The following is a 21,389-nucleotide window of genomic DNA, read 5'->3' as shown; positions in this document are numbered from 1 at the left end:
GAAAGATAGGCTATGTGATGACACAATGATATATTTCTAAAACTCTACATATGAATATAAAAATTTATATCTACATATACACATATACATCTATATGGGGAGAGAGAAAGGGTGGGGACATAGAGACACACACACACTGACAGAGCAACCATAAGATAATAGAAACAGAGATATAAAATAAAGATATAAAAACAGAAATAGAGAAATAGGAAAAGTCTGGTAAGTTATATATCTCTTATGCAGAAAAGAGTTAACACAGTGAACTTGAAACTGCTATGCTTATACCTGTTCACAATATCGGCCCTTGGCTGGCACCTGGGAACTAAACCCCAGAGTATTTCACTGTTCCTTAACAGATGAGAGTGGCTCGCTGTGCCTAAACCATTTGTACAAACAATGTGACATGCTGAACACTTGGTTTCCTGAGAGTATGGGATTTTGGTATATGCTAGTCAGAGTGTTTGGATGAGAACGAACCAGGACAAAAACCTTGGACTCCCTGGCTCTGGTGAGCTTGCCTGGTAGACAACATAGAACAGGGGCTGTCATAACTTGTTGCTAGAGGAATTAATAACATCTTGTGAGATTCCACCGGAGTGGATCATGGAAGACTGATCCTGGCTTCCTCTAGACTTGTCCCATGTGTGCTTTCCCTCTGATTTTGCTTTATATCCATCCTTTCACTGGAATAAATTTTAGCCACGAGTAGGACTATACTCATTATGTTGAGTCCTCTGAGTCCATCTAGAGAACAACCGAACCTGGGGGAGATATTGGTGACCGCGGCACACCCTCTGATCTTGAGTTTCTTCTTTCTGTTTAAGTGCACTTCACTAGTTGTTGTAACAGTCAAGCACTGCCTTAACATATATAAATGTGTGTGTGCATTTATTTCTTGTAAATTTATTAAAAGGCTGTTAGGCTCTCAAAAGACAGAACATTTCTTTCCTTTTTTTTTTCCATTTTTTCTGAGTCTCCCCCTGAACTCACAGAAAAAACCCAGAATACATTAATTTTGGATTAATTTAAATTACTGAGTGACTTTTCTTTGTTTCTTGTCACTTAACAATACCTGAGCCAACTCTTGTGATGCCTGCCTATGTTGGAGCATTGACTGGAAAGAATTGCTAAAATTCCAAGAAATGCCCTAAAGATACTGAGAGTTTTCTTGATGCTGCTTCCTTTTAATGTGTCCTTTCAGTCATGGTGGCCTGCAGTCAATTGCTAATCAACTTACCCTATTGGTTTTCACTTTGCATCAAACATTATGAGAAAGAATATGTAAGGTATAAAAGTTAGATAATAAATCCCATTTACCTCCGCACAGAGCCCATGCATTCAGAATTACGTGGTCAGGACCTGACATAGTGAGTGTCCTCAGAATGACGCCCCCTTCTGGCACCTCTCGAAGCACATCACCTGGAATTCTCTCTTTGCTCATAGGCTGCCCTGAGCTGCTTCTATTCAGTTTCCCTTCTTTGCTGGATTATAAACAATGTACAGGTAGCAGCTATGTCCTTGTAGTCATTCTCTCATTTCAAGTACTAACATCCCAGGGTTTAGCATACTGCAGGCAGTTAGCAAAAGCCTGATTATGACACAGAATTCTACTTTTTGGAATTTATCCCAAGGAAATACAGTCATGTGTTGCTTAACGATAGGCATATGTTTTGAGAAATACATCGTTTGGCAATGTTGTCATTGTGCGAGTATCACAGAGTGTACTCACACAAACCTAGATTGTACAGCCTACTACACACCTCGGCTACATGGTATATTCTATTGCTCCTAGGCTACAAACCTGTACAGCATATTATTGTACCAAATACTGTAGGCAACTGTTATACAATGGTAAATATTTGTGTATCTAAATATAGAAAAGGTACAATAATAATGCGATAGAAAAGATAAAAAATGGTACACCTGCATAGGGCACTTACCATGAATGGAGCTGTAGGACTGGAAGTTGCTCTGCGTGAGTCAGTGAGTGAGTAGTGAGTGAATGTGAAGTCCTAGGACATTACCGTAAACTACTGTAGAATTTATAAACACTGCACACTAAGGGTACACTAACTTTATAAAAAAAAAAATAAAGTAATTGTGCTATGATGTTAGCTACAATGTGACTAGGTGGTAAGAATTTTTCAGCTCCATTACTCGTATAATCTTATGGGACCACTTTTGTATATGTCCACTGTTGACCAAAATGCTGTTATGTGGTGCATGACTGTAGCTTCAGTAGCACACAAATGTAATGCCTAAGAATGCCCAGAGAATAATTTTTCTTCTGGGAAAGCTTTTTTTTTAAAAAATTGATATAACTGTAGATTCACATGTAATTATAAGAAATAATACAGAGAGATACTGGTACCCTTTACCTGATTTATACCTATGCTTATACCTTGTAAAACTATAGTAAAATGTCACAAACAGGACACTGACATTGATACATCTTATCCAGATTTTCCAGGGAATAATGTTTAAAAGTGAAAAAATTAGAAAAAAAAAATCTCCTAGTAGAGTACATATAAATATATTATGGTCTGCTATACAATGGCATGGACTTCATTTACTAATAATATCGATCCATATTAACTGAAAATTTATGATGAATTACCAAATAAAGAAGGTATGTATGTATTTAAGAATATAAAGAAGGTATGTATGTATTTAAAAAGGTATGTATAATTTGGGTAGACATGTTTTGGTGAAATTAAGAACACAGACTCTGTGGTCTGACTTTCAGGTGTTGAATCTGAGCTCTGACAGTTTTTAACCTCACAGTGTCAATTTACTCACTGGTAAAACTGGGATAAAGATACAAGAAGGGACTGGATGGTTAGTTCAGTTGGTTAGAGTGCAGCCATAGAACACCAAGGTCATGGGTTTGGACCCCTGTACCAGCCAGTCACCAAAAAAAATACTGCAATGTATGACTGTCTCAACTATTAAGATAATCTATCTAAAATATGCAGTGATATGTAATGATTTTTTAATATAAGTTAGCTGTTATTATTGGAGATCAATAACATTCCACATCCCTTAATTCATTATTCTAAAAGAAACTCAAGTCAAATTAGCTGTTAATATAATGAATGCTAACTAAAACAACTTTAAAAGCCTGATCTTAAGAATGGAATTCTTTTTTTTTTTTTTTTTTTGTCTTTTTGTGATGGGCCGCACCGCACTCAGCCAGTGAGTGCACCGGCCATCCTTAATATAGGATCCGAACCGGTGGCGGGAGCACTGCTGCGCTCCTAGCGCCGCACTCTCCCGAGGGCGCCACGGGGTCGGCCCCTGAAATTCTTTTTAATTAGCAACATTAGCAAGATTCTAAGACACATAAGGAGTAAATGTTCCCTCTCAACCAGTAACTAGTGGGACAGATGTATGATTATGCATAAAAAATCTCGTTTAATGAATCTAATTAGGCACTCTAGTGACGTATACAACTAATTGATCACAACCAGTTACAGATTTTTTTGTTCCTTCTCCACTCCCACTACCTTATTTAACTTGCCTTTAACAAAAAATAAAAAAAATAAAAAAAGATTCTAATCTGGGAAGATGCCAATTTGAGAACATAAGAGGCTAATGTGAATCGTGTGTTCTGTGTGATATGGGAGATATTTGTGACCATTTTAACTATTGCCATCTTATTATTTTTCGTATATCTTGGAAATGTTACTTATACAGTTCGTATTTGTTGCCTGTACATATAATCTTGCAAATGTTACTTGTAAAACCTGTATTTGTAAGGCACTCAGTCATTATTGTCATGTTCTGTGAAAGAAACATTAAAATCCCAGAAAACCTAATTCTGAAAGGCTGTCTTTCCTGATAATTTGTTGCTACGGATTAGTTTTAAATGAGGTACTAGTAACCCTATAAGGTGTAAACATGTGAGGTTTTTCAAAGCAAGAGAATGATCATGCCCCACCTATCCTCACATGCTCTCATGTATAATGTGACCCATGACTGTTTTAGATTCCTTTTACCAACTATGACTTGGATAGCCTTTGGCTCATTTACTCGATTAATTAGCAAGCTACAATGCTCCAGAAGCAAAAATATACACATGCTCAGAGGCAGAGAGAACTGGAAACATACACATGAAAATGTTAACAGTAATTATCTCTGGATGGTATAATTATGGGTAATTTCAAGTTTCTTCTTATGGGCTCCTTAAGAGACTGTTTTTTTTTTTTCGCAGTAAGCCTGCTTAATCCCATTATAAGAAATATAACAAAGGGTTGGCTGGCTAGCTCAGCTGGTTAGAGCATGGTGCTGTAACACCAAGGTCAAGGGTTATGATCCCCTTACCAGCCAGCCATCAAAAAAAAAAAAAAAAAAGTAAGAAATATAACAAGATAGTCCAAAAGTAGGAAAAAAAACTAGAAAAGGACCCCAGTCATGGAGGGAGCAGGTACATTGTAGTCATTATGGAAACTCTGAATGGATAGGCCTGTGGAAGGTAAAATAATTGTCTCTCAAAGATGTCCATATTATAATTCTTGCACCTGTAAATATGTTACCCTACACAGTAAAGGGAACTTAAGGTTGCAGATGGACTTAAAATTTCTAATCAATGACTTAAAGATAGGGAAGATTATCCTGAATTATATCAGTGGGCCAAACGTAATCATAAAGATGCAGGGGGTCAGAAGAACAGAAGGATGTGAAGACAGAAGCAGGGTCAGTGATAGGATGGGGAAAGAATTTGACTTGTCATTGCTGGCTTTTATGATGGAAGAAGGGTCATGAGCCAAGAAGTGTGGGCAGCTTCTAGAAGCTGAGAAAAGCAAGGAAACAGAATGCCTCCTAAAGCCTCCAAGCAGGAACACCACAGAGCCCTGCCAACATGTTGTTTTTAGCCGAGTCAGATCCATTTCAGACTTCTGACCTCTAGGGCTGTAAAACAATAACTTGTGTTGTGTTAAACCATTAAATTTGTGGTACTTTGTTACAGCAGCAAAAGCAAACTAACATAAGGCCCAAAATTGAAAAAAAAGTCACTGAAACCAGTAATCACCTCTCTGATCTTGAACATCCTTTCACTGTGTTTCAGCAATACAATCAGACACTGAACACAACAATGTAACTATGTTGTCTCTGCAGACTCCCAATGGATCCAATGGTTTGTCCCAACCAAATCCCAACACTGAAATCCTAATACCTAATTTGATGATATTAGTTAGTGAGGTGTTTGGGAGGAGATTAGGTCATGAAGGTGGAGTCCTCATGAATGGGATTAGTGCCCTTACAGAAAGGATGCCAGCCGAGCCCGTGGCGCACTTGGGAGAGTGCAGCGCTGGGAGCGCAGCGACGCTCCTGCCGCGGGTTCGGGTCCTATATAGGACTGGCCGGTGCACTCACTGGCTTAGTGCCGGTCACGAAAAAGACAAAAAAAAAAAAAAGAAAGGATGCCAGAGAGCTCTCAGCTCCTGTTACACCATGTGAGGATACAGTAAGAAGGTGGCAGGGAGTAGGCAGTCTGGAAGAGGGCCCCCATCAGAACCCAACCATGCTGGCACCCTGATCTTGTACATCCAGCCTCCAGAACTATGAGAAATAAATGTTCCAGTCTATGACACTTTATTATAGTAGCCTGAACTGAAAGACTAAATTAATGAATGTGTGCAAAGCAGACAGAAGAGTTTGGTACAGAGAAGGTGCTCAATAAATGTGGGCATGCTTACTGAACAATCAATTTAAATGTCATGTTGGATATAATACTTAAAAAGTACCTTAATTAAATGGGATTTCTAAGTAATTAAAATTTTTTATGCATACTACTGTTAATAACTATTCGTTCTTGATATGTCACACGCATTTTTCTTTCTTATGACTATCTCTAAACATACTTTGTAGCTGAACTCTATAACATGAATGTGGCATGATTTACTTAGTTATTTCCATCAGTCTGAATGCTAATTGTGGTCAAGGTAACACAGTCTTTGGTTTTTTTTTTTTTTTTTTTGGTTGCTGGCCTGTACGGGGATCTGAACCCTTGACCTTGGTAATTATAACACCACACTCTAATCAACTGAGCCACCTCGCCAGCCTCAGTCTTTGATTTTAGACTGATGGGTCTAAAGCTCTGTGGCACACACACTTTCCTTAATACCATAAAATTACAGAGTAAACCACATTGACAAAACATTTATAATAAATATGCATACAATTTCCCAGGAAAGACTTCAGGGTAAGGATTCTTGTTCTAGATCATTTGAGGCTCTGGTTGGTTTGTAAAGTTGCAAGTACCCACCTTCATATGTATGTTGCTCCTGGTATAAATATCCAGGCTTACTGCATAACAACAGTTAGTAATTACAGAGCAATTATACTCCGGGAGGCTGTTATATGGGTTTTGTGTATGTTAATGCATTTAATCCTCATCACAACTCTATCTTCAGAAAACTCAAAAAGCAAGGAAGAGGCAAGAAAAGGACTGAAATCTTGGTAATCTACATCTTAAGTTTAGTCCTAAATCCTATAAACAAAAATTATTTAATGAAAAAAAGGAAACTCACCTGAATCTGGATTTTAAGATGTGTAACAATTCTTCCTCCTCCTCAGGATGCTTTTCCTGAAGGACAGCTGGCCTAGGGGAAATAAGAATGAGACACTAGAGTCTTTCAGGAGTGCAAGCTACATTAAAAAATACCCTCCAAGGAACATCTGCCCCAGGATCACATAAACAACACAAATCAGAGAGCACTGTGATCTGAGTTTTTGAGAGATTTCTTAGGACTAGGCTCTAGTAAATGGGGTTCTGAAACATGCAGCTACCCTTCTTCCTACCTCCCCCTACAAAAGGAATTCTACTCCTGAGGCCACTGCTTCCTGTCATTCAGGTAGCCAGCATGGAGAGCACTTCTGACTCTAAAACAGTCATCTCATGACTATGCTCTCCTGGTTGGTCATTTTCATGACAGGATCCAGGCTCTGACATCCTTTTGGGACCACTGTTCTCAGGCACTGTTCTAACTTGGCTAGAAACTGGAGACACAGAAAGCAGTAGAGACACTAGAAACACAGATTACTCTGTCACAAACACCTGTGCTCACCCTAAGGACCATCCTCCCAATTAACCAGTCAAACAAGCATAAACCCGCACCAGTCACAGCCTCACAATCTCACACGCTGTCATGAGACATACTCCAGCTTTGTCACACCCACAGAAGCCCACATCAGTGAGCCACTGCTCAGCTCTGCTAACCCCATAGCAGTGCCGACATTCATCTGTCAGGTACACAAACACATTCTGTCCATGCCATCCCGAAGATTCCACACCAATGTACCTCACAAAAGCAGAGTTGCAGAGACACTGCCGGCTGCTTCACCCCCGACAGACGCTCACACATGAAAGGCTCCAGCACGCAGTCACCTGAACAGACACACCTGTGACAGTTATGAAGCGAGAACCCGACTGCGTCACCTCCACACTCTCACAGCAAGTGCGTCACGATCACACGCATTGCCCCCGTCACTCTCCCCACCAAAGCCCCCCCACACGTATATTACTGCAGAGTCGTGGAGACACGGCGGCTGCGTCACTGCTACAGATGCTCACCCAGCAGGACCCCAATGGCCATTGTGACGCTTACACGCACACCTGTGTCACACAGGGGGATGGGGCCCCGCGCACACTCCCACGCAAGTGCGTCATACACTCGCACACGTGGTCCCCGCCAACACGGCCGAGGACATCGCGCATGCGCGCACATCCGAGTCGCAAGGACAGGGCCCAGACCCATCCGGCTGGGCGCGCACGCACACAAACACAGGCGCACACAAGCGTTTCCATCTTCCGCTGAGGCTGTTTCCGCGCCCTCACTGTCATCCCCTGCCGCACCCCGAGCTGGGTTCCTCCTAGAAGCATCTCCTTGTTTGTGCCCACCACCCCCCAAACATCGGGAGGGGCGCAAGGGTTGAGGAGCACGCAAGTCGGTATCCAGGGAAACCAGATACTAAACACACTGCGTGTCCCAGCAGGCAGCTCGGCACGCTCCTACTGGGGCCGAGCTGCAGAGACCTCTGGGAAATGTAGTCCAGCTCATTCTCTAGGCAGGTGCCTGAGATCTGGATCTGAGACTGGTGGTCAGGACGTTTAGTCTTACTCTGAGCACATCCTGCTCCTCCAAACACCCGTTCCTGTGTGAAGAGGGGCTGCGCCATCCACACTTGGCCCTGTTCTGGCTTCTAGAGCGAGTGATGTCAGTCAAGACATGGCTATCCTCAGAAATGATGTGCCCTTCCTAGCACCTGTTGGGCAATATCCCAAGTCTTGATCACAGGCTGGCTTGAGCTCCTATTCAGTTTCCTTCCTTGATGAATTATAAGAAATATGGAGGCAGCAGCTATGCCGTTTCACTCATTGTCTTGTACTAAAATCAAAGGGTTTGGCATATTGCAAGAACTTAAAAAAAGTCTGATTTTGAATAAAAATTCTACTTCTTGTAATTTATTCCAAAGAGATAGTTATAGTAGTACACAGATGTATGCCCAAGTATGCTCAGAGATAGTTTCTTTCTGGGATTTTTTTTTTTTTAAATTGAGAGAATTGCAGATTCACATGTAGTTATAAGTAATAATACCCAGAGATCCTCTGGACCTTTCCTGGGTTACTCCAACCGGTGACTGTACTACAGTATAATACCTATAACCAGGACATTAATATTGATATAATCTATCTACGTTATATCGAATTTCCAGAGGTTTTTTTTTTTTTTTTTTTTTGGTGTCTGGCTGGTACAGGAAATCCAAACCTTTGACCTCAGTGTTATCAACACCACATTCTAACTGAGCTAACCAGCCAGCTCCAGAGAATAATTTTTAAAAATGAAAAATATAAGAATTGAAATATTTCAGAGAGCAGATTAAATTATGGCCTGCTATATAATGGCATATAATAATAATGACATTCACATTAATTGAGGAAGAATTTATGGTGAATTACCAAATGAAGAAGGTAGATTTAAAGGGTATGTATAATTTGAGCAGTGATATTTTGGTGAAATTAAGAACACAGGCTCTGTGATCTGACTTTCAGGATGTGAATCTGAGCTCTGACAGTTATTAACCTCACAGTGTCTGTTTCCTCACTGGTAAAATTAGAATAAAATCGTACAAGGCATGACTGTCTCAACTATTATTAAGTAAGATAATCTGTCTAAAGCACACAGTGATAATATGCCAGTTTGTTACAGTATGACATAAGCTGTGTAAATTTTGTGAAAATGTATCATCAAAACAATCAATTAAAAAAACATGCAGTGATATGTAGTGATCATTTAATATAAGTTAGCTGTTATTATTGAAGATCAGTAACATTACACATCTCTTAATCCACTTTTAATAAGAGACTCATCCATGAATATTCATATCCAATAAATAAAATAAAAATAAAAAGTGAAAATCTGCTGCCTGCCAAAAAAAAAAATAAAAATAAAAATAAAAGAAACTCAAGTCAAATGAGCTTTCAGTAAAATGAATGGTAACTAAAACAACTTTCAGAGCCTGATGTTAAGAATGAAATTCTTTTTAATTAGCAACATTAGCAAATAAGATTCTAAGACACATAAGGAAGGAATGTACTTTCAACCAACTCATAGAACAGACATGATTCTGCCTAAAAAATCTCGTGTAAACAATCTAATCTGAGAAGATGCCAATTTGAGAACATCAGCAAGAGGCTGTATTGTGTATTCTATGTGATATGGGAGATATTTGTGAATATGTTCAGTTACTAATATCTTTTCATATATCTTGGATTTGTTATTTGTTCAAATAGTAATGGAAATACTACTTCTGAAATGCATACATGTAGGGCACCAGGCATCAGTTATTATTGTCATGTTCTGTGAAAGAAACATTAAAATGGTAGAAAAACTAAATCTGAAGGGCTGTAGTTTTTGACAGTTGGTTGCCATGGAATTATCATCAGATGATACATATATAATCCATAAAGTTTAAATATGCGACAGGTGTCTCACAGTAAGAGAATGATCAGTGGCATGCCCCATCTCTTCCTATATGCACACGGGTATGATGTGATCCATGGCTGGATTAGATTCCTTTCAAAAACTACAATTTGGACAGTCCTTGACTCATTTGTATGATTAATTAGTAAGATTTAATGCTTCAGAAACAAAAACACTCTTATGCCTAGAGGGGAAGTGTAGGACTAGAAACAGATATACATATATATATTAACAATAATTACTTCTGGATGGTACAATTATGGGTAATTTTAAGATTATTTTATATGGAAGAATCTTAGGGAACTCAATTTTTTGGCAGCAGGTATGCATTTTTTCCCATTATATAAAATTTAAGGGAGTCCCAAATTAGAAAAAAAAATTAACAAAAAGAACCAGAACTATGGGGTGCAGGTACATTCTAGTCATTAAGGAAAGTTTGAATGCAAAGGCCTGCTGGGCAGAATAACTGTCTCTTAAATATACCCATATGGGGGCCAGTCCCATGGCTCACTCAGGAGAGTGTGGCGCTGGGAGCGTGCAGGTTCGGATCCTATACAGGGCTGGCCGGTGTGGTCACAGCTGAGCCTGGTGCGGACCACACTGTGCTGAGGGTCGCGATCCCCTTACCAGTCAGAAAAAAAAAAAAAACCCACTTGGTAATTCTGGAACGTGGGAATTTAGCTTGCAGATGGAATTTATTGCTAATTAGGTAACCTTGTTTATTTATTTTTAAAATTTTTTGTGGGACTGTGAGCATCCAGCTAACCTTTAGAGAGATCATCCTGAATTATGCTGGTGGGTCCAATGTAGTGATAAGGGTCCTTAAAAATAGATGAGGAGGGTCAGAAGAAGAGAGAAAAAGATGTGATGACAGAAGCAGGGACAGAGTGAGGTGATATGAGAGGGACTTCACTTATCTCTGCTGGCTGTGAAGATGGAGTAAGACATCATGAGCCAAGAAATACTGGCAGTCTCTAGACTGGGAAAGGAAAGGAAACAGAATGTCTCCTAGAAACTCCGAAAAGGAATGCAGCCTGAAAACCATGGTTTCAGCCCAGGGAGACCCACTTCAGACTTCTGACCTCTAGGACTTAAGATGATAACTGTGTAGTTTTTTTTTTTTTTTTTTTTTTTTAAAGGATGACCGGTAAGGGGATCTCAACCCTTGGCTTGGTGTTGTCAGCGCCACGCTCAGTCAGTGAGCAAACCGGCCATCCCTATATGGGATCCGAACCCGAGGCCTTGGTGTTATCAGCACCGCACTCTACCGAGTGAGCCACGGGCCGGCCCGATAACTGTGTAGTTTTAAGCCACCAAATCTGTGATGGCTTAATTTGTTACAACAGCAAAGGGAAACTGACACAAGGCCTAATACTGAAAAATGTGTGATGGAAATAAGTATCACCTACCTGACCTTGAACATACTTTCACTGTTTCAGCAATACAATCAGACCCTGAGGAAAATTCTGCAGCTTAGTAGCCTCAGCAGAATGAATAAGGGAGTGTGTGCAAAGCAGAGAAAAGTGTTTAGTACAGAGAATATAATCAATAAATAGGGCCAGACTCCTCTCTCCTTTCACTGAATAATCAATTAAATGCCACAAGGGCGAGGTTACTTACAAAGTTATCTAAATAAAGGGGATTTTTAGATAATTAAAATTTTTCATGCATACTATTCTTTATGACTATTAATATTATGACACATGCATTTTCCCACCTTATAACTATCCTTCTATTTTACTGAAACATAACTGATTGTATCTATGTGTGGAGTACAGTGTTGAATATTAATACCTGTGTGCAATGTGCGATGCTCAAATCAGGGTAATTAGTATATTCAATGTTAAACAACGTAATCATTTTTTGTGGCCCTTTATCAATTTCTCCTACCCCCCCTTTCTACTTTTTCCTACTTCTGGTGGCCTCAGTTCTATTCTCTCCTTTTGAAACTGCAATAAATTATTGTGATTGCTGTATTTTTCTTTCTTTATTTTTTTAGTTCCCACTTAGGAGCGAAGACATGCAGTGTTTCTTTTCTGTGTCTGATTTATTTTTTACTTAACATAATTTTCTCCAAGCTCTTCCAAATTGCCTGTGTATACATAACAAATTTTCTAATCTTCCGTGATGGACATTTAGGCTGGTTTCAATTCCTGATTATTGTAAATAGAGCTTGGATAAAGATGGGAATGCAGGTATCCCTTTGACATGATTTCTTTTTAAAAAAATTTTATTGGCTATGCATATTCAGGGGTAAAAACCTGACCATCACCACTTGTGCCCAAGATGTGATGGCCAGATCAATGCTATCGGCATGCCCACTACCACAAGTTGTGATTATTCTCCGTGTCCCAACCCAATTAATCCCTGACCTTCCTCCCCCTCTCCACCCCTCCCATCTCACTCCACAACCCTAGGAATGCTCTCTCCTTCTGCAAATCCAATACACCATTGTGGTCTTTCTTTACTTTCTTCTTTCTCTCTTAGCTCCCACATATGAGTGAGGACATGCAGTATATTTCCCTCCGTGCCTGGTTTATTTCACTCAACATAATTTTCTCCAAGCTCATTCATGCTGCTGAGAATGTCAGAATTTCATTCTTTTTTATGGCAGAGTAGTATTCCATGGTGTATATATACCATAGTTTCCTTATCCAGTCATCTGTCAATGAACATTTTGGTTGGTTCCATATATCGGCTATTGTAAACAGAGCTATGATGAACACGGAAGCACAGGTATCCATTTGACATGATGAGTTCCATTCCCCTGGATTTATACCTAGAAGTGGGATTACTGGATCATATGGTAGATCTATCTGTAGTTGTTTGAGAAATGTCCATACTGATTTCCATTGTGTTTTCCATAATTTACAGTCCCACCAACAGTATAGGAGCCTTCCCTTCTCTCCACATCCTTGTCAGCATTTGTTATTCTCCATCTTTTTGATTATAACCAATGTAACTGGGGTGAGGTGATATCTCAATGTGGTTTTAATTTGCATTTCCCTGATTAGTGATGTTGAACATTTTCTAAAGTACCTGTTGGTCATTTGTATGTCTTCCTTTGAAAAATGTCTATTCAGCTCCTTTGCCTTTTTTTTTTTTTTTTTTCTTAAAAGATGACTGGTAAGGGGATCTTAACGCTTGACTTGGTGTTATCAGCACCACACTCTCCCAAGTGAGCCACGGGCCAGCCTCATCCTTTGCCCATTTTTTAATTGGGTTATTTATTTATTTTTCTGTGTAATTGCTTGAGTTCCTTGCATATTCTAGATATTAATCCCTTGTTGGATGTAGAGTTTGCAAATATTTTCGCTCACTCTGTTGTTGTTTCACACTGTTGATTGTTTCCTTTGCTGTGCAGAAGTTTTTAGCTTGATATAGTCCCATTTGTTTATTTTTTCTTTTGTTGCTTATGCTTTTGGGCTCTAGTTCATAAAGTCTGTGCCCAGTCCTAGTTCCTGAAGTGTTTCCCCTATATTTCCCTTAGCAGTTTTACAGTTTCTGGCCTTACACTTAAGTCTTTAATCCATTTTGAGTAGATTTTGGTATATATATGCTGACAGGTATGGGTCTAGTTTCATTCTTCTACATATGTATGTCCAATTTTCTCAGAATCATTATTGAAGAGGCAATCTTTTCCCCAAGGCATGTTCTTGGTTCCTTTGTCAAAGATCAGTTGGCTGTAAGTATGTGGGTTAACTTCTGGGTTCTCTATTCTGTTCCATTGGTCCAAGGGACTGTTTTCATGCCAGTACCATGCTGTTTTGGTTACTTATAGTTTTGTAGTATAATTTGAAGTCAGGTAGTGTTATACCTCTGGCTTTATTTGCTCAGGATTGCTACGGCTGTTCAGGGTCTTTTGTTGTTCCATGTAAATGTTAGGATTTTTTTTTTCTCTATTTCTGAGAAGATTGTCATTGGTATTTTGATGGGGATTGCATTTAATCTGTAGATTGCTTTGGGTAGCATGGGCATTTCAAAAGTTTATTCTTTCAATCCAAAAACATGGAATGTCTTTCCATCTTTTTGTGTTCTCTTTAATTTCCTTCAGCAGTGATTTATAGTTCTCAAAGAAATCTTTCACCTCCTTGGTTAAAGTGATTCCTAGGCATTTTATTTTTTTGGTGACTATTGTAAATGTGCTTGCTTTCTTGATTTTTCTGCTAGTTCATTATTGGAGTGTTAAAACACTATTGATTTTTGTGTGTTGATTTTGTATCCTGCAACTTTACTGAAATCATTTATCAGCTCTAAGAGTTTTTTGGTAGTCTTTAGATTTTTCTATATATAGGATCATGTCATCTGCAAACAAGAACATTTTGACTTCATCTTTTCCAATCTGGATGCCCTTTCTCTTGTCTGACTGCTCTGGCTAGTACTTCCAAAACTATGTTAAATAGGAGTGGTAAGAGTGGGCATCCTTGTCTTGTTCCTATTCTTAAGGGAAAAGCTTTTAGTTTGTCCACATTCAGGATGATACTGGTGGTAGGTCTGTCATATACGGCTTTTACTGTGTTGGGATACTTTCCTTCCATTCCTAATGTGCTGAGATTATGATGAACTGATGCTGAATTTGTCGAATGCTTTTTCTGTGTCTATTGAGAAAATCATATGGTTTTTGTCCTTGATTTTGTTGATGTGGTGTATTACAATAATTGACTTGTGTATGCTGAACCATGTTTGCATCCCTGGGATGAATCCCACTTGATCGTGATGTATAATTTTTTTGATGTTGCTGTATTCTGTTTGCATATTTTGTTGAGGACTTTTGTGTCTGTGTTCATCAAAGATATTGGTCTGCAGTTTTGTTGTTGTTGTTGTTGATGTTGTTGTATCTTTGTCTGGTTTTGCTTTCAGGGTGATGCTGGCCTCAAAGAATGAGTTTGGGAGATGGTCTCAGTCTCAATTTTTGGGGACAGGTTGAAAAGAAATGGTATTAATTCCTCTTTAAACATTTGGTAGAATTCAGCAGTAAAGCCGTCCAGTCCTTTGTTGGGAGACTGCTAATTAGTACTTCAATCTTGTTGCTTGTTATTGGCCTGTTCAGGTTTTCTATTCCTTCTTGGTTCAGTCTTGGTAGTTTGTATGCATATAAAAATGTATCCATTTCTGGAAGAGCTGTGTGGCTTTAGCAAGTTACTTAGCACTTCTGACCTTTAGCTTCCTTATATATAAAAGGAAAATAATATGTAATCTATTGCTGTAGACTGAATTTTTGTGTCTCCCTCCCTCCTTCCCCCAAGTACATATGTTGAAGCCCTTACTCCAATGTGATGGTTTTAGGAGATCGGGCTTTGGGAAGTGATTAGGTCATAAGGGTGGAGTCCTCATGATGAGATTAGTGCTCTTACGAGACACCAGAGCTTGCTCTATCTCTACCATATGAGGACACATCAAGAAGGCAGTTGTTTGCAAGCCAGAAAGAGAACCTTCATCAGGAATCAAATCAGCCTGTACCTTGATCTTGGACTTCCAGCCTCCAGAACTATGAAAAATAATAAAAAAAAAAACTACTTCCTCCAGGTTTTCAAATTTCTTGATGTATGGTAGTTCAGAATAGTCTCTGATGATTCTTTATATTTCTTGGTATCAGATGTAATATCTCCTTTTCCATTTCTAATTTTTTTAATTTGGGTTTTCTCTCATTTTTTCAGTTAGCCTACCTAATGGTTTGTCTACTTTGTTTTTTTATAAAAAAAAAACCAAACAACTTTTTGTGTCATTGGTCTTTTGTATGGTTTTTTTTTTTTTTTTTTGGTGTCTATTTCATTTAATTCTGCTTTGATCTCAATTATTTCTATATACTAATTTTGGAATTGGACTGTTGTTCTCTAAATCTTTGAGGTGTAGCATTAGGCTGTTTATTTGAAATCCTTCTATTTTAATGTAAGCATTTATTTGCAATACACTTCCCTCTTAGTACTGATTTTGCAGTATCCTACAAGTTTTGGAATGATATGTCTTTATTTTTCATTAGTTTCAAGAAATTTTTTGATTTCATGTTTATTCTTGGACCCATAGGTCATTCAGGAGTATGTTTTTTAATTTCCATGTATTTGTATAGTTTCCAGAGTTTCACTTGTTACTGATTTTTAATTTTAATCTGTCATGGTCAGCAAAGACGCTTGAAATGATTTCAATTTTTAAAAATTTGTTGAGCTTGATTTGTGACCTAACATGTGGTCTATCCTAGAGAATGTTTCATGTGCTGATGAGAAGAATACATACTGTATAGTTGTTGGATGAAATTTTCTCTAGATATCTGCGAAGTCCATTTGGTCTTAAATCCTATGTTTCTCTGTTGATTTATTGCCTAAGAGACCTGTCAAATGCTGAGGGGGGGGTGTTTAGGTCCTCAAGCATTATTGTGTTGGGGTCCCTCTCTTTCTTTAGGTCTAACAGTGTTTGCTTTATATATCTGGGTGCTCTGGTGTTGTGTTCATACATATTTATGATTGTTATGTATTCTTGCTAGATAGATCCCTTTATCATTATGTAGTGGCCTTCTTTGTTTGCTTTTATGGTTTTTGATTTAAAGTCTATTATGTCCAAAATAGGAATAGCTATTCCTGCTCATTTTTGGTTTCCATTTGCATGGTATATCTTTTTCCATTCCTTCACTATTAGTCTGTGTTTATCTTTACAGGTGAGGTGATGAATCACTTGTAGACAGCATATAGCTGGGGTTAGCTTTTAATCTATTCAGCCAGTCTGTGTATTTTGCGTGGGGAATTTAACCCATTTACATTTATGGTTGTTACTGAAAGGTATTGTCTTACTCTTGGCATTTTATTGATTTTCATTTGGATGTTAAAAATATCTTTGTTCCTTTCTTTCCCTTTATTGTTGGTCTTTGGTGTTTGCTGGTAAGATATAGTTTCTTTTTCTCATTTGCAAATTTGTTCTACTGGTGCATTTTGTTTTTTCTTGTGTATTCATGGCAGCAATTACCACTTTTTGGATTCCAGATGCAATTCCCTTGAGGAGTTCTTGCAGGGATGGTCATGTAGCGGTGAACCCCTGTAGTTTTTGTCTGGGAAATACACTATTTCTCCTTCATTCCTGGAATGTAGCCTTGATCGGTATAGTATTCTTGGCTGGCATTTTTTTTCTTTCAGTGTTTTGAATATATCATCCCATTCTGTTCTGGCCTTTAGAGTTTTTGTTGAAAAGTCTGCTGTCAGTCTGATGGGGACTCCCTTATAGGTGACTTGACACTTTTCTTTTGCTGTTATTAGGATTCTTTGTGTCTGCATTTTGCCCATTTGACTATAATGTGTCTCAGAAAGGACCTTTTAAAATAGAATCTGTTTGGGGATCATTGAGCCTTCTGGATCTGAAGATCTATGTCTCTCCCTGTACCTGGGATGTTTTCTACTATTATTTTCATTGAATACGTTTTTGATGCCTTTTCTTTTCTCCTCTCTTCCAGAACACCCATGATTGAGATGTTTGTGTGCTTAAGGTTGTCTGCTAGCTCTCTTTGATTTTCTTCATTTTGGGGGGATTTTTTTTTTTTTTTTTTGGCCCATCTAGTTTATTTCAAAAAGACTCTTTTCAAGATCAGAAATTCTTTCTTCTGCTTGGTCTAGCCTGCTACTTAAGCTCTTGTTTGGTTTTTTTATTTCACTGAATGAGTCCTTCAGTTCTAGGAACTCTGCTACATTTTTAAAGGTATTAATCTCTCCGTATATTTCCTCCTTCATATCCTGGATAGTTGCTCTCATTTAGTTGTGTCATGTTTCTGAGTCTTCTTGTATCTCATTGAGTTTCCTTGCAATTTTTTTTCAGTCATTTCAAGGGTTTTCTACTCTATGTGGTTTGGTACTTGACAATTATTGTATTTCTTTAATGGCGTCATATTTTCTTTCTTTCTTTCTTTTTTTTTTTTTGTATTTCTAGTATCTCTGTGCTGATGTCTGGTCATGTGGTAGAACAGGTGCTTCTTCTATTTCTCTGGAGCGGCCTTTTAAAGAGACTTCTTCCTGTAGATGTGTTTTATTTTTACCATTGAGTAGGGTGTTTTAGTATTGGTTCCAGGTAGACACAGTCATATAGTGTCCGTGTGGGTATTTCAGCTATATTCAATGTAAGCGTTGTATGTGAGTGCCTCCATGGCCTAGGCACTTAGCGTTAGTGATTCCCTGCTGAGTTTAGTGACACTATGTTGGGTTAGAGGACATGGGCAAGCTCTAGAGTTCTTGGGAGTAGGACCTGGATGTCCTGCTGCTCTTTGGTTGGGGTGCGTGACCCTGGGCTGGCTTGTTGGCAGTCCAGCTCTCATCCCATGACCCTAATGGGTGTACTTGAGTATACTGGAGCTCCTCAATTTGAACGGGTGACCCTGGGTAGGGTTTCAAATTCCTTTTTCCCACAGGCAGGTGCTCCTCCTGGGTCCTAGCTTCCCCTGGTTGGGAGATGGGTTGGTGGTGGTTGGGCATTTCCTTCCTTACTCTATTTGGCTCTCCTGGGTTTTAGCACTCGCTGAGATTCTGCATGTGTCTCTCCCTGGAGCATGGCAGCTGTGTGGGCTGTGAGTGTATCTCTTATCCCCAGGTATGCTGCCATGGAGGGCAATATAATTGCCCCTGTGAGTTGGGATGCTGGGTCATTGGTCTGTGTTTGCTCAGCTCTTTCCCTGGGCTCCACTGGTGATCATCCTTGGGTCAATTAAGTTGGTGGTCAGTAGGACACCTGTGTGGTGGTGGGCCACCCTTGTGGTGGCAGAGGCAACAGACCATTTTTGTGGTGGTGGTGGCTGTGGCAGTGGTGGACCACCTGCACAGTGGTGGTGCCTGTGGCAGTGGCAGGCTGCTCATGTGATGGGGATTCATGCTCCTGCCATTCACTGGAAGGGGCTGCCCTCAGCTCTGGAAGGCCCCTGTGCTCCTAGTATGACTATCCTTAAACATACCACTTTGTAGCTGCATATTTGTCACAGTACATTTGGGCTGTGATAAAACACATTATATGAGTAATTTAAAAACAATTGAAGCTTACTGCTCACATTCTAGAGGCTGGGAAGTCCAACTTCAATGCACCTGAAGGTTTGATGTCCGGTGAGGGTGCATTCATTATATTGGTGATTTCTTGCTGAGTCCTTATAGAGAAATAAGTAGGAACATGCTCCCTTTAGCCTCTTTCTAAGGCCACTAATCTCACTCATGAGGGCCTAGCCTTTATTAACTAATCACCTTCTCAAGGCTGCACCTCTTAATACCATCCCCTTGGGGGGTTAGGTTTCAATATATGAATTTTGGGGGGACACCATCTTTTGAACCAAAGTAATATTATTCCATATCATGAATGCTTCATAACTTACTTAACCATTGCCATAATCCTCAATACAAACTTTGTTCAAGGTAACAGTCTTTGATTCTAGACCAATGGGTCTAAATATCCTTGGGGCATTTACACCCTTCTTAATGCCATGAAATTATACACTTCTCCCTCAGGCAAAAACAAAACAACCCTCCAACCCCCCCATCCCCAGATTATAAACATATACAATAAGTGTGTATACAATTTCCCTTGGAAAGTTATAAATGGAGTTATAGAACCTCAGGTTAAAGATTCCTGTTCTAGACCATTTGAGGCTCTGGTTCGTTTGTGAACTTGGAAGTACCCATCATAATTACCTTCATGTGTACATTGCTCATGATCTAGAAACATCTAGACTTACCATATAACAACAACGATTAGTATTTACTGAGCACTTATGCTCCATTGGCTGTTTTTCAGAGCTTCATTCTCATCAAAACCCTATCTTCACAGAGCTCAAAAGCCAAGAGGCAGAGATAGGACTGAAACCCTGATAGTCTAGATCAGACCAGGGAGACTAATGCCTGCAGCTCAATCCAGCCCTTAGCCTGTTTTTGCATGGTGAAAGAGCTAAGAGTGGTTTTCACATACTAAAAAGAGGTAAAAACAAAAAGAAACAATAAACAAAAACGGAGGAGGGAGCATAACTTCCCACCCTGTAATTATGAGCTTGCATAGTGACTTCCTTCCAAAGAATGCAGTTAAAAAGGAGTAACTTTATGGTGGAGAAAAGTGACAAACACTGTCTTTGCCAGGTGATCAAGGGGAACCTCAACAGCCATCAATCATGTCGACAGTATATACCTTTTGTATGTCATTAAAGTAGCAATTTACCTCTGTGATTGTCCACCTCCGACCTACTGACCTAGTCTAATCATAAGAAAAAAGTCAGACAAATTCTAATAGGGGGCATCCTACAAAATACCTCAACTCTGAAAACTATCAATGTCATCAATAACAAGGAAAGTCCAAGAAAATGTCATAGCTGAGAGGAGTCTAAGAAGACAAAAATGTAATGTGGCATTCTGGATGGGATCCTGGAACAGATGAAGAACATTAGGTAAAAACTAAAGAAACCTGAATAGAGCATGGAGTTTAATAATAATATATAAAAACCGGTTCATTAATTGTAACAAATGTCCCATATTCATCTAAGATATGATTGGGAGAAATGGGGTGTACAGTATCTGGGAACTCTTTCCTTTTTTTTTGCAATTGTTTTGTTATGTTAAAAGTATTCTGAAAAGCAAAATGTATCAAAAAGGAGAAGAGAAGGGTGAAGTCAGAAAGATGGTAGAATGGGAGGTCCCCTGCTCCTATGTCCTTAATTCAACAATTATTTCACAGCCATCCACAGAGAACAGTGCTTTGTGGGAGGCTAGGGATTCAGGTAGAAGTCTGTAAAAATACAATGGAGCCCAAGATCTAGGAGGTAGTTTTGAGAGGTTGATATAAACCTAGGTGGCAGGACTCACTGATTGCTGTCTTGGCTCCAGGAGCAGAAACAGCTCCATCACCCAATGAACTTACCACATCCCCATTTGGCCTTGAACCTACTACCAAAACCTCCTGCCACAGGGCCCAGGAGGAGTCATGCACACTAGTGCCTTACGAGACTGAACTTGTTCCCAGGTTTGGATCTTGAAATCATGCCACCCCCCACCCATCACCCCCCATGATCCCAGACTAGTGCTGTTTGTGGAAGCACCCAGAGGTAAACACTCCAAACTCAGTCTCAGGGGTAGGCTCCCTGACCTGGGTAACAAAGCAAAGCCTGTAGAAGCCTTGCACCTTGGATCCAGTGTCTCTTGGCTGTGCTCCTGGAGTAATTCTGTCAAATAAGGGTCTGGGCAGAACTCGATCCCACAGAAGATCCAGAAACTTCTCTGAATATCTGTCCCAGTTGCAGTCTGGGAGCAGCTCTGCCTGTCTGGGTACCCAGAGGGAGGCAAGGTCATCAGTGCCCCTGTAGCTTGATCACCTGAACTTGATCCCCCTGTGGTACTTGAAGAAGCCAATAAATCATCTCTAGGCCCTCTCAACTGTGATGTAACAGTATGCCTACCAACCCAGTAACTT

The 21,389-nt window shown here is 39.5% G+C and overlaps 1 protein-coding gene across 7 annotated transcripts in view; it reads right to left on the bottom strand.

Annotated features, from left to right (window-relative positions):
* ZNF331 (zinc finger protein 331) overlaps nucleotides 1-21,389 on the bottom strand; it is a 56,727-nt gene that overhangs the window by 8,731 nt on the left and 26,607 nt on the right. For 5 of the 7 annotated variants that reach the window (XM_063090271.1, XM_063090269.1, XM_063090273.1 and 2 more), the window contains one exon: nucleotides 6,534-6,605. The gene's annotated coding sequence lies outside the window, so the exon portion shown is untranslated. Of the gene's footprint in view, nucleotides 1-6,533; nucleotides 6,606-7,304; nucleotides 7,451-7,576; nucleotides 7,627-21,389 lie in introns of those variants that run through there. The other 2 variants (XM_063090276.1, XM_063090275.1) reach the window with 2 other exon arrangements.

Source organism: Cynocephalus volans, chromosome 3, assembly GCF_027409185.1.
Source record: "Cynocephalus volans isolate mCynVol1 chromosome 3, mCynVol1.pri, whole genome shotgun sequence".
Taxonomy (NCBI): Eukaryota; Metazoa; Chordata; class Mammalia; order Dermoptera; family Cynocephalidae; genus Cynocephalus; species Cynocephalus volans.
The sequence above is the reverse complement of the archived record's forward strand: the minus strand, read 5'-3'. Positions and strand labels throughout refer to the sequence as shown.